The 13,429-nt window shown below is 35.6% G+C and overlaps 2 long non-coding RNA genes across 2 annotated transcripts; both read left to right on the forward strand.

Annotated features, from left to right (window-relative positions):
- Nucleotides 1-299: 299 nt before the first annotated feature.
- On the forward strand, nucleotides 300-1,624 carry LOC147475588 (uncharacterized). Its single transcript, XR_015209548.1, has 4 exons — nucleotides 300-378; nucleotides 482-641; nucleotides 1,352-1,400; nucleotides 1,486-1,624. It is a non-coding gene; the product is annotated as an uncharacterized LOC147475588 (long non-coding RNA).
- Nucleotides 1,625-12,504: 10,880 nt separating this feature from the next.
- On the forward strand, nucleotides 12,505-12,904 carry LOC147475589 (uncharacterized). The gene is made up of 2 exons (XR_015207727.1): nucleotides 12,505-12,643; nucleotides 12,736-12,904. It is a non-coding gene; the product is annotated as an uncharacterized LOC147475589 (long non-coding RNA).
- The last annotated feature ends 525 nt before the right edge of the window (nucleotides 12,905-13,429 follow it).

Genomic DNA, 13,429 nt, shown 5'->3' on the forward strand with positions numbered 1-13,429 from the left:
GTCCGAGCTACACGGCCGGTGGATGAAATAGCATTTTTCGAGGGATTTATATGCTTTCTTGATAATGTCGAGCAGTACAATGTTTCGGGTCAGTTGGGTCATATGCAGTTTGTACCCTCAGATCCCCCAAGACCAAAGACCTCGACGCGAACTACTTCCGGATGCGGGTATGATGTGAAATTTAATATTGCGTCTTCCTACTGGAGTAAATGGTAGAATCACTTGATTCAACTTGAACAACAAGGACCCATTCCGTCTTATCCATGGGAGTGTGTTAGTAGATACATGAGTTGGTATGAAAACAATAGTCATATTCGAATGATAAACCCTGATCATCTTAGTCACTACTCCCTATAGAGTCTTCCATATCATAATCTGGTTAGTTAATATCTTACAACGTTAATTTTTGTTTTGTTTTGTTTTGGTATTTTATAAATGTAAATGTATATACTAATGTAGTTTTTCGATTTAATTTTGACAGCACCCCGTCGTCGATGAAATTTCTCGCTTGCTCAATCAAGGCCTGCAATTGGGTGGGACTGCGATTCCAGACGATGCACAGAACGAGTTCATGGAGGCATACAATTTGACCCGGTGCAAGTTCATTAGCGGACGATATCGTGAAGGAGCATAGGATTTAGGTATGTTGAGTTTGGTTAGTTTAGGGTTTAGTGGTTAGTTTACCTCCTTTTATCTTGTGTTGGGACGAGTGTTGGAAATGGAAATGGTTTGTTTGTCAGTTCTCAATGGTTTATCAGTTCTCAGTAGTGTTTATCAGTTCCCAATAGTGTTTATCAGTTCTTGTATTATTTTTTTAGAGTTTTAAGTGGGGAAGTGGGAAGTGAGGGTGGTTTTGTTTTTTGTCTGGTAGATAAAAATGCTCATGCATTGTGCATAGTGCTACAGAGTTCTTTTGCGCACTGAAAATGAGGGGTATTGATTTCAAGATTCTTTCTTTCTTAACTCGATTCTTTAGCGGTGATCGAGAGTTGTAAGTGTGTCTTGTGTGTCTTGGAGCTAAAGAAAGAGTTAGGAGATCATTTTAGTTGGAATTTGTGTTTGTTTTTTGGTGGGTTTTGCTTTACTTTTCAGTTTATGTTAGTTGAGATGATGCGGGGAATGTTTATTGGCATTTGAGATGATGCAGGTTTTGCTTTACTTTTCAGTTTGTGTTAGTTGAGATGATGCGGGGAGTGTTTATTGGCATTTGTCTTTCTTTGTTCTTTTGAGAGTTGATCATGACTTAAGTTCAAGAGTTTTCCAATCAATGAGGTTTCTAGATTTGGTGTTGGATTTGACATATGTGGTAGTATTTATACTAATTCATGTGTTTTTATTGGGGGGTAATTAGGCAAATGGTGGTGGCGGAAGATGGTGAACATGAGGAAGCAAGTGGAGAGGTTAGTTTTTCTGTCAGACCTTAATAAAGCAGTTTGATTTAACTTTGCTTGACTGATCTGTTTATTCAATTTTTTTGTTTTGCAGGAAGGAGATAAAGAACAAAGAGTTAGATATACAACTAAAGTCAGAAAGTTAGATTGGAAATCTCTTTGTAGTCAAAAAATGTTATGTTAGGACTCTTTTGTAAGTGCAAGTTGTTGATATGTAGCAACTTAGCTTTATGTTCAGTAATTGGACAATGTATTTCACATGGTGTCACATTGTTGAAATATGAAATGATAGTGATCTTGCTTTAGACTTGTCATTCTTTTTCATGTTCACCTAAGATCCTAGGGTTTTTTGGTGCAAGATCTAGTAAAACGGCATGCCAAAGAATGGCCTTTGGTTATGTTTCTGCTATTAGCAGGCATTGATTTTAATAGGACGTCTGCTGTCAGTGGAGTAAACAGTTATACTACTTACCAGGGCTGCGCGTATGTGCTTTGCTTAGATCTCAGTTTATATCCATTCAATGGCTCTTCTTGTGCTCTCCGACAACTTGCGCATTTTAATTTGTCACAGCGAAGTATCTCTATTAATAATCTAATGCAGAACACAAAAATCCCAATGTTATTTGCCTAAACACAAAAATCTAATGCAGTACACAATGTTTTTGCCAAAACACAAAAGATCTGTTTTTTTTGTCTCTTGAACGGTGTGGTCACACCATTTGGGACTAAGTCCAAACAGACACGTCATTTTTTTTATGCAAGTTCAAATCCAAACGGCATGGCCACACCGTTTGCCCCTTGTTCCAAACGGTGTGGCCATATAGGTTGGATTTGAACTTGCAAAAAAAATGGCGTGTCTGTTTGGACTTTGTCCCAAACGGCATGGCCACACCGTTTGGACTTAGTCCAAACAGACCGCCATTTTTGCAAGTTCAAATCCAAACGATATGGCGCACCGTTTGGACTTAGTCCCAACGGTGTGGCCATCTTTGATTGGGACTTAGTCCAACGGTGTGGCCATATCGTTTGGATTTGAACTTGGATAAAAAAAATGGCGTGTCTGTCATGCCGTTTGGGACTAAGTCCAAACAGACACGCCATTTTTTATGCAAGTTCAAATCCAAACGATATGGCCACACCATTTGGACTTAGTCCCAAACGGCATGGCCACACCATTTGGGACTAAGTCCTGTCAGAGTTTGGGACTTAGAGTTTAGTCCCAAAATGGTGTGTCTGATAGAGTTTACCGAACTCTGACAGAGTTCACTGAATATGCTACTTCACCGAACTCTGACAGAGTTCACTGAATATGCTATTTCACCGAACTCTGACAGAGTTCACCGAATATGCTACTTCACCGAACTCTGACAGAGTTCAAAACATTGAAAGAGTTCAAAACTCTGATAGAGTTCACCGAACTCTGACAGAGTTCACCGAATATGCTACTTCACCGAACTCTGACAGAGTTCAAAACTCTGACAGAATACGGCATGAAGAATACGACAGAGTTCAAAACTCTGACAAAATACGGCATGAAGAATACGACAGAGTTCAAAGCTCTGACAGAGTACACCGAACTCTGACAGAGTTAAAAACTCTGACAGAATACGGCATGAAGAATATGAAAGAGTTCAAAACTCTGATAGAATACGGCATGAAGAATACGACAGAGTTCAAAACTCTGACAGAATACGGCATGAAGAATACGACAGAGTTCACCGAACTCTGACAGAGTTCAAAACTCTGACAGAATACGGCATGAAGAATACGAAAGAGTTCAAAACTGTGACAAAGTTCACCGAACTCTGACAGAGTTCAAAACTCTGACAGAATACGACAGAGTTCAAAACTCTGACAGAGTTCAAAGCTTTGGCCGAGTTCAAAGCTCGATAGAGTTCAAAACTCGACTGAGAATCGACATGAAGAATAATGCGAGTTCAAAACTCGGCAGAGTTCAAAATCGGCGTAACACGACATGAAGAAGAACGATAGAGTTCACCGAACTCGGCGAGTTCAAAACTCGGCGAGAATACGGCATGAAGAATCGGCGAGTTCAAAACTCGGAGAATATGGCATGAAGAATACGACGAGTTCAAAACTCCGACGAATCACTGGCATAAAGAATACGGCAGAGTTCAAAACTCTGACAGAATACGGCATGAAAAATACGACAGAGTTCAAAACTCTGACAGTATACGGCATGAAGAATACGACAGAGTTCAAAGCTCTGACAGAGTTCAAAGCTCTAACAGAGTTCAAAACTCTAACAGAATACGACATGAAGAATACGACAGAGTTCAAAACTCTGACAGAGTTCAAAGCTCTGACAGAGTTCACCGAACTCTGATAGAGTTCAAAACTCTGACAGAATATGGCATGAAGAATACGACAGAGTTCAAAACTCTGACAAAGTTTACCGAACTCTGACAGAGTTCACAACTCTAACAGAGTTCAAAACTCTGACAGAGTTCAAAGCTTTGATAGAGTTCAAAACTCTGACAGAATACGGCATGAAGAATACGACAGAGTTCAAAACTCTGACAGAATACGGCATGAAGAATACGACAGAGTTCAAGCTAATTAAATACCATTCAAACTTCAATGAAAATACCATTAAAGTTAATTAAATACCATTAAAGCATGAAGAATATGGCATGAAGAATACGTCAATGAAAATACCATTAAAGCAAAGTTTACTTCCAATACAGAAACTTGTTTACTTCCTAGTTTCGCGTTTTAAACAACAATATAAACAATTTCATACCCAATTCATACTTGTTTACTTGTCTAAGTTCTTAAACAGTTGAACCAAGCATTTTAAACGTGTTTACTTGTCTAAGTTCATACCCAATTTCGCGTTTTAAACAACAATATAAACAACATCCAAGAATAAAGTTTACTAGGTTAGTTCATACTCAATTTCGCGTTTTAAACAACAATATAAACAACATCCAAGAATAAAGTTTACTAGGTTTATTTCAAACGAATCCAAGCTAATTAAATAACAAATCAAACGAATTAAAAGTGGAAAAATACCTTAATCCAGAAGCTTGGTTCAAACTAGAGAAGAAGAAGCCGAGAGAGAGAGAGAGAACCCAATTTCGTGTTTTTTGTTATTTTCGTTTTTTTTATTTTGAAATACCGCAAAATTTTGAAATATCAGTTTTATCAGTGAATTAGATCTTCAGATCTTGAGGGCGAGATCGGACGGCTGAGGAGAAGAGTGAGATAAGAGTGTCACTATAAGAGTGGCACTCTAGACAAACCGTATATATATATATATATATATATATATATATATATATATATATATATATATATATATATATATATTTATTTTTTTTTTTTTTTTTCTATTTATTGTTCTTTTGAAGAAACTAAATAATTTTTGTTTACACATGTTTTTCTCTTCTCTTTTCTTCACTCATCCTATTTTTCAGACTTATTCAGATTATTTTTTATTTTATTTTATTGGGTAAATGATTTGTGGTTTGTGAAAAGCCTAATGAAAGTCTTAGTGAAGCGACTGACAGAAAATATACTTAGGTCAAAATTTCTGGCTATATCGATCCAAAGAGGGCCTAAATTCTCGCTTAGGATATGGTATGGTGATCAAGCAAGTGGATTTGTGATTTCTCTACTCGGAATTTACTTATCCCTTGTGTCATCACTCAAATATTTCACTCATATGAGGCTTTTAGGCTAGATGCTCACAGGATATGTATTAAGTACTCTAACATAGGTCTAAGAAAAATACTGCCAAGTACAATCATAGATGCTCATACAAGATGTTCAAGAAAATATGCAATGACTATTACCTACATATTAATCTGTTTCAAAATTAAATCATAATTCAAGAACTACGTGAGATTTATAGACTAATATCATCATGGAGAAGAGAACAATACCATTATCACTAAGTGCATAGTATAAACTATATTTATTATTTTTATATTTTTCTAATTTTTATATGACAAATAATATGTAATATACAACTTAATATGTGTTTAAACATTTACAACATGTTTCTATCCCACCCCAAACAGAAACATGTTTTGTCCCCAAAGTATGGAATGAAAATAAAAGATAGAGAGTACCATAGAAACGTGTTTGTAAATGGGAGCACCTGAAAAAGAATGTTAATATATACTAATATAAAGAAATAAAAACATACGCAACTCCTATATGAGTTCCTCCCATTATGGGGATAACATGAAATAATAAATAGCGCTTGGGACATAAGCGAACTCTAACATAAATAAAATAATATCATACGTTCACAAATCAAGCAAGCGCATATCTTGGCTCCTATGGGATTAGCTTTCGAAATTCAGAAAAATAGTGAAATTTCACGAAATTAAAGTACCTAATTACATTATACATTAATATTTTGATATTTATACATTCAATTTTAATACGTGAACATACAATGTGCTAAAATTAAATATATCACCCCCAAACAATTTGGGAGAAGGGCGTTCATGAAATAATTCAATAACACAATTAAATTACATAATTAACTAACCTAGACTCTATTGGAGTAAACATGACAGGCAAAGGGTGTCAAAAAGTTTTGAAATGAAAAACCAAAATACGCCACCCCCAGACAAAATTTGAAAACCCTTTTTAAGTTTGAAAATTTTTGTGGCCTATACTCCATTAAGGTCGTATGTTACAAAAAATTATATGGGTATTTTAAAGTCAGATTCTTTAGACTTAATGTGGGGTGGTCGTTTTAAGTCAGATTCCCCAAGACTGTACACACCCCCAAACAAACAAGAAACTGGGGTGGCACAAGATGGATGTAGTGGTCAACTATAAACTAATAGTCAGAAGAGTTGGGAGCCATAAAAACATGATACTAAATGCACCCCCAAATAGAATGAAGTGGTATAATTGGAAGTAATCATGCAAAAGAATTAATTAAAACTTATGCAACTTATCAAAGAACATATGCAAACCATCATGTTGTACCTGTTTTAAAGAGTTAGAATGACCCAAAAGATGAACTAGTGATACTTTAGGTGAGAAAGGAATGAAGTATGGATCCTGATGTCTTTCATGAGACTCAGATGATGAAAAATAAGACAAACTAGATTTCTCACTACACTTAGTCAAATCTTGGCTCTCAACTATAGGAATGGTGTACTCATAGGATTGTATGATAAGCAAAATCTCTTCATCTTGAGGGTTGAAAAAATTATAGAGGATCTTTGAGGCAAAAGGCTCAAGTGCAAATTTGAGGTTCCTTTGAAATGGTGGAGGAATGGATGACTTAGTTATGGTAGATGGTTGGATTTCAGGAGGTTGTAACTCAGGTAGATGCTGGTTGGTTGGTGGTTCAGTAGGTTGAGCATTGGCTTCACAAAATAGGTTGAGAAATTCTTCCTCTATCATAGTTTCATCAAGTTCTCTCGTCTATTTCTTTGTTCTCTTCATCTAGAACTTCAAGAGTGTCCTCAATAGTATCATTCGAATTTATTGAGTGGTCATCCAAAACAAGTCCTAAAGAGTTGTCTTCAAGAATTTCCTCATCCAGGTTGGGTATGGAGTCAATACAATGGTCAATGGGAGGGTCATGGGAAGGTAATGGTTCATGAAATTCAGGATAGGTCTCAACTAGGTCGAATGGTTTGGTTATGGGAATAGGTTATTCTACTTATGTGTCGATCTCTGGCAAGGTTGAAAGTTCTGTGTTAGGTGAGGGGATCATGGAAATCATCTGGGCTAGATTCTGAAGCATAGTCTGGGTGATGACATTTTGTTCCCTAATTGAGTCGGCTATTTGTTCATTAAATGTTTGTTCTGAGTCAGTCTTTTGTTCCCTAAATATGTTTGTTGAGTCAGCTACTAGTTGGGAAATTTGGTCTGGGAAGGGTGGCAAACTAAATGGGTGGTTAATTTCTGGCATGGTGGAAAAGTCTGGCGTAGGTGAGGTTAACATCAATCTTGCCCATTCTAGGTTTTGAAGTATTATTTTGTTTTGGGTCATGATTTCCTCCAATGTTGTTAGCGGAGGGGAAGCTTGGTTGTGTGGTTCTGGTTGGTATGGTGTTTGATAGTCGTAGTTATTGGCGAAGGGATACGATATGAGTCCTTCTTGGTATATGGCGTTTGAGTGACTCTGGTTGATCTCGTACTGTGATGGGTTAGGTTGAGGCTGAATGGCTGGTTGATTGTTATTGGTGGAACTCTATGAATAGTTTGGATAACTAGAAAGCTCTTGATTGTATGGGTTACTATGAAAGTTTGAAAATTAAGGCTCATAATTATAATTATATCCTATAGTAGGCCCAAATTCTTAGTATGATGGGCACTGAGAAGCCCAATGATAAAGACTACCACAGTATGAACATAGTGAAGGGTTTGCATAATAACCACATGATTGTTGGTCTATATATTGATAAGCTATATTGTTTTTAATGATATATTCTATGTTAATTAATATACAAAAACTCTAACTATAAATTTTTAGATAGGCAATTATTTCTGCATCTACGAGAAACTAATACGGCAGGTTTATACGAACCAGATCTTAATCTCATGCAAGTTTTAAGTCTAATAGGCAATTCCTAATGAGCATGCAAAAATTAGCCTGATTATTACTAGAAATAGAATCCTCTGACAGTAGATTCGAGGATGTATAATAATGTAGTTAATATTAAAAAATTAATTTAATTTAATTAAGCTATAGCTAGCGTTAAACTTGAAAATAAAGTATATTCAGTGGTGACTATGACTATGGTGTATGGTGCGGGCTAACTGTGTAAAGGCAATTTCTTGTAGCTTGCAAGTTAAAACTAGGGTTTGATTTTTTTAGGGTCAGGTCACGAGAGGGCAGGGAGTTGGTTGCGGAACTTGTATGCACTCAGACATTAGCAAAAAAAATTGAAGAAATTACGAACAATGTTTTTAGTGTTTTGGTTAGTGAATAGTGAAAACAGTTTTTATAATCTAAACACGCAATACGTAACAAAGCAAGATGGCAAGCGGCGCCATTTGATAACTAAGTTTTAATAGTGTAAAAATAGTAGTTAAAACAGTACTAAAACATGCTAATCAATATATAATAATACTCTCAATATATGTTGATATATGGGAGCAATCGTTTTCGATCCACTCTTGCTTACACGTACTTGACACGAATTTAGACTAACTAAACTAATTCACTAATTAGAGAGTAATATTTTAAACTATGAAAACAGTAAATAAATATGCTAAAACAGTGATTTAAATTATAAGAAAGATAATAGAGATGAGTAATAAATCCACCTAATGATTAGTTTCATGCAAGAATCAAATTATTCATTGAAAAGATATCGTCTTTAGGTTTTCACGCAATTATCCAACCTAAAGCCTCAAACTTTATCATCCCTAGCAACAACCTACATCTCTATAGTCATTATTACTAGCATGTAGGATTATTACAACCAAATCTCTCGACTTAATCATAACAATCCATAGTTTAATTTACTATGTGCTTATTTTGGAAGTCATACAATAAACTAAACTCATTGGAACACATACACAATTAAATAATTCTACTTAACAATCTATTTCTCGTTAGGCTTCATAATCTCCCTCTAATGGGGGGATTAGCCTAATATCATTAGATTAATTAAACTAAGACAATAATGTAAAGACAAGAATTGAATATCTAAAGGCTTTTATTGAATAAGGTTTAATGGATGCTACACTACAAACTAATTAATTAACCCTAAACTAAACTAAAGAGGGAGGGAGAGACAGAACCCTAATTACAACTAAACTAAAGTGGGAGTAGCCTAATTTTGTTTAGCCTTAACCCTCTTTATATAGGAGAGAGTTAGGATTATATTTTCGTGCATGGGCCAAAAAGGGGGACTTTGGGCATATAATGTGAGCCCAAAGTCCATTAGATTAAGTCTATAGAGGCCATAACTGCTGAAAATTACTTCAGTGCTTTTTTCATCTACTTTTACATCTCTGATTGGGGAAATACCAGCTTCATTGGAAAGCTTATTTCGAGACGGTCGTTTTGACATAATGTAGGCCCAATTCCGAGGCTCGAGTCCAATGATACGTCCATTTGAAATTCTGTTGACTTTTCTGTTCTTTTTCTACCCGAATTGACTTTGACTGGGCTTGAAAAGTCTTTTTCTTCTCGATTCTTAGGCTTTAAACATAGAACTCTTCTAGCAATCATCTTGACTCGTTTTCCATACAAAATGACGTCTTTAAGCACATAAGCAACTTTAAGACCTGAAATACATGAAAATACGTAAACATTACTAACTCTTATTTATTATAAACATAATTAGTCTAAATGTAATACTATTAAGGAGTTTAAACTACACTTTTTTATGTTTATCACCATCCACCACTGAGAAAGAAATGTTATCCTTATAGAGAATAGCAAGGCATCCACTTCTTCCAACAGGATCAATTGCAAAAACTTGAGGATACTTAAGTTTTTTCTGTACATGCTTCAACTTCTTATATAATAATTTAGTCTCTACTAAAAATAAAACATCGGGATCAAACTTCTTAACTAAAGCTAAAGCACTACGAATGGCCTCTGAAGAGCCCATTCCCCGAAAGTTCCAGGATGTAATCATGGCTTCTTCAGGACAACTTACAGAACCGAACTAACTCACATTTATACAACTCCAAACCTTGAAGAAAACAAAGACTAAACCGGTTGAACTCCAACACTAACAGAAAGAATCAAATTGTAGTTCATAATCGACTTCACAAACCCAGAAGATAAAGACATTCAATCACTTTCTTACCACCCTCCAAAAGGCTCATCGATAAGTTATTCATAAAACTAAATATGGATCACTGTCTCTGAAAAGTACTTCAGCGAGATCATCATAAAGTGATATACTACCAACTCAGAAAACCCGGAATAGGACTAACACTCCACCACAAAGAAAGAGCCTAGCTATCAATGGAAAAATTCTCTTTTCAACAATTCATCCCTAACTAACACACAGGAAATCAGCAAATCAAGACCTAGTTTCCTTTTCAGAGAGCATTCTGTATCTCATTGGTATTAGCGTCACTTGTAACCCAATTCACCGCTGATATAAACACACCAAAAAGATGCACCTCCACTACAAATTTTATACAGAAGAACAAGACTTGAAATTCAGTAGAAATAGGCAATTTCGGAGAAGGTGGAAGAAAGTGATTGAGTTAATCAGCTACTAGGATTAGAATTCATCATCTTAATTAGACAACTAGGAAATGGCCTGAATCTGATCGGAGTTGGCCTGAAACTCACCGGAAATACTCTGGACGGCCGTAACTATAGGATACTCTACCACCTTAGGCAGGCACCGCCATCACACTGAGAATAAACGGAAATATAAAGTTGCAAAGTTGTTTTCTTCCTAAAGTTCATTCCTTTTTCACTTCAGATCTCAAACTGGATACCGCCGATCTCAAACCCCAACACAAACTAATCAAAGCACAAGAAACCCATGGTGTTTATTATATACACCTATAATACACTTACCCAAGCAAAATCGTGAAGAAAAAGGAGCCAAGTTAGTGTAACTTGGTCAGACTCGGTTCACAATCAGTGTAACTCGGTTTTCATTCAGTGTAACTCGGAAAAATTATTTTAGGTCTGATTCTTTTGCAAATAATAGATGCATATTTCTTTTTATTTTTAGAAAGATGCATCTATTATTTGCAAAAGAATCGGACCTATTAAAACATTAAATAATTAACATTAGGACCCTGCTGCCATTTGTTTATCCAGTGGGTTTTCCCTTATACGAAAATAACTCATTGGCATTTAGATTAGCTCCATACTTGGCTACAACATTTGCAGTAAAATTAACTTATCTGAGAGTGTGATTGTGAAGGCAGCAGTTAAGCTTTTGCTTGCATAAAGTTCACAGGCAATTTCTCATGGAACATGATAAATTGATAACTGAAAATTTTAATTGCTACTTGTGAATCAGACTCGACCCATATATCACTTCATTCTCTACTTATTGCAAACTCTATACTCTCCAAAATAGTAGAGGATTCTTCTATAAAGTTTGTATTAACGCCCAACCCTTTACTAGAAGTGAGCTTATACTCTATACTTATACTTCAGAGCCTCTTGGTTGTGATCTATTATTGGCAACAGTTACATCGAGTCATCGAGATATGCACTGAAACCTCAAAGTATGTGTACGGTATATCTTGATGCAAATGAATGCTGGATGAGAATGACTGCAAGGATATACATCAACCCGGTTTCAGAGGAGCTGAATTCATTTTAATTTTTTTTATTTATTATTTTATCATTTCTAAATCCTATACTGTATATTGGATTGAGATCGTTGGATGAATTTAGTACTGGCCTGGTGATTCTATGGGTGCTCCTTATACTCTATCTTTACTCCACACAAATTGGACTCCAAGAAATGCTCTATTTTCGTGAACAGTTACGAAGAAGACTAGTGTTTTATACAGCGCGTACCATAGCTTTTCAAATTATCTTATTTTAGATTATTTTATTTAAATACAAAACTACATTTCAATATTTCATTACTCAATAGTCGATAAAACTATACCTGATCTATCTCTGCATGATACAAAAGTTCATTAGGCCTTGCCTCAAATGCCCATTTAGCTAGTTTATAGGCCCATTAATTAGCAGTTTGATGGTGCATAGATGCTGGATGGGGAGCTACTTTCAGAGAACATGAAGGGACTCTTTTTATTGACTGCAAGCAAAGCCATAGTACAAAATATCGCGATATATCGCGATATTTTCCGATATATATCGAGTTTTTAGAAAAAGATATGAATATATCCAGGATATGAATTGGATACATTCAAATGTAAAATGTGCAATTATCGTCGATATATCCTCAAATATCACGATATTAGCACGATATATCGATATTTTGAAAATATCGTGATACATACTAACTGCTATATTGTAGTGTTGTTATTGCAAAGAGAAATGGCTCTTTCAAAGGATTGGTTTTTCTTGGTTCTAGTTTCGATGGTCGTTGCTTTCATAGGTGGTGCTGTTGAATCCAGACCACTGCCCCTCTTGGAGCAAACAAGTAAGTAGAATCAAGTTAACCTTCTTCCAACAAAATAATAAAGTTAACCTTCATTCCCAAATTCCAATACCCACCTCTCTTTTATGTTATATATACAAATATCTGTCTGTGCCTAGCGTTTGTCTTGGTTGTGGTGGATGTTTCTTGTTTCTAGATGCTTGCGAAATTGATGGCCTGAATGATTCCACACAGGTATGAGTTTTTGTATTGTTATCATCTCCTTCTCTCCTTCGTACCCTGGTTTATTATGTCTGTAATCCCTTTCTCACCACTTGATTTGCCAGGATTTGTTCATCATTGGGGCAAGCAACAGACCTGATCTTATTGATCCAGCACTTTTACGGCCTGGCCGATTTGATAAGCTTCTTTATGTTGGAGTAAACTCTGATGTATCTTGACACCAAAGAGGATATAACAAATATGAAGTTATTTATGGAATCTATTTCTTAGTTCCAGGTTGTTCTTCCAAATTTCTTTGAGGGGAAACATTAGTAATTGGTTTGATCGTCTGTCCTCCCTCTCTCACGGATTCAATTTTTTTTTTGTTCGAAACTTTGAATCCCTTTTTAATTATATATCGTAAAATATCGCCAAACTATCGACGATTATTTGATATTTGTTGATATATCGACGATATTATCAAATGTTTTTATGTAAAATATCCCCACACAAGAGGATATATCGACGAAATATATCGAAATTTCAAAAATCGATATATCCTCATATCCTGATATTTTGTACTATGAGCAAAGCTATGTTTGGATTTCTAGAGAGCACCTCTGTAGAAACCAACTACAGAATTGAATGTTTGGAATTCTACAGAGCCTGGAGATTGTTGCTATGTTAAAAGGGTGTTGTGTGTCTTGGTTCAGTCTGACTCTATGGATGTTACTATATTAGATTTGAATGAGGTGGGTGTGCTTTTGTTATCAATATTAATCCAATGCAGGTATTGCATTGGATCATTGTTGCATACTA

The sequence above is a fragment of the Coptis chinensis genome, chromosome 9 (genome assembly GCF_015680905.1).
Source record: "Coptis chinensis isolate HL-2020 chromosome 9, ASM1568090v1, whole genome shotgun sequence".
Taxonomy (NCBI): domain Eukaryota; kingdom Viridiplantae; phylum Streptophyta; class Magnoliopsida; order Ranunculales; family Ranunculaceae; genus Coptis; species Coptis chinensis.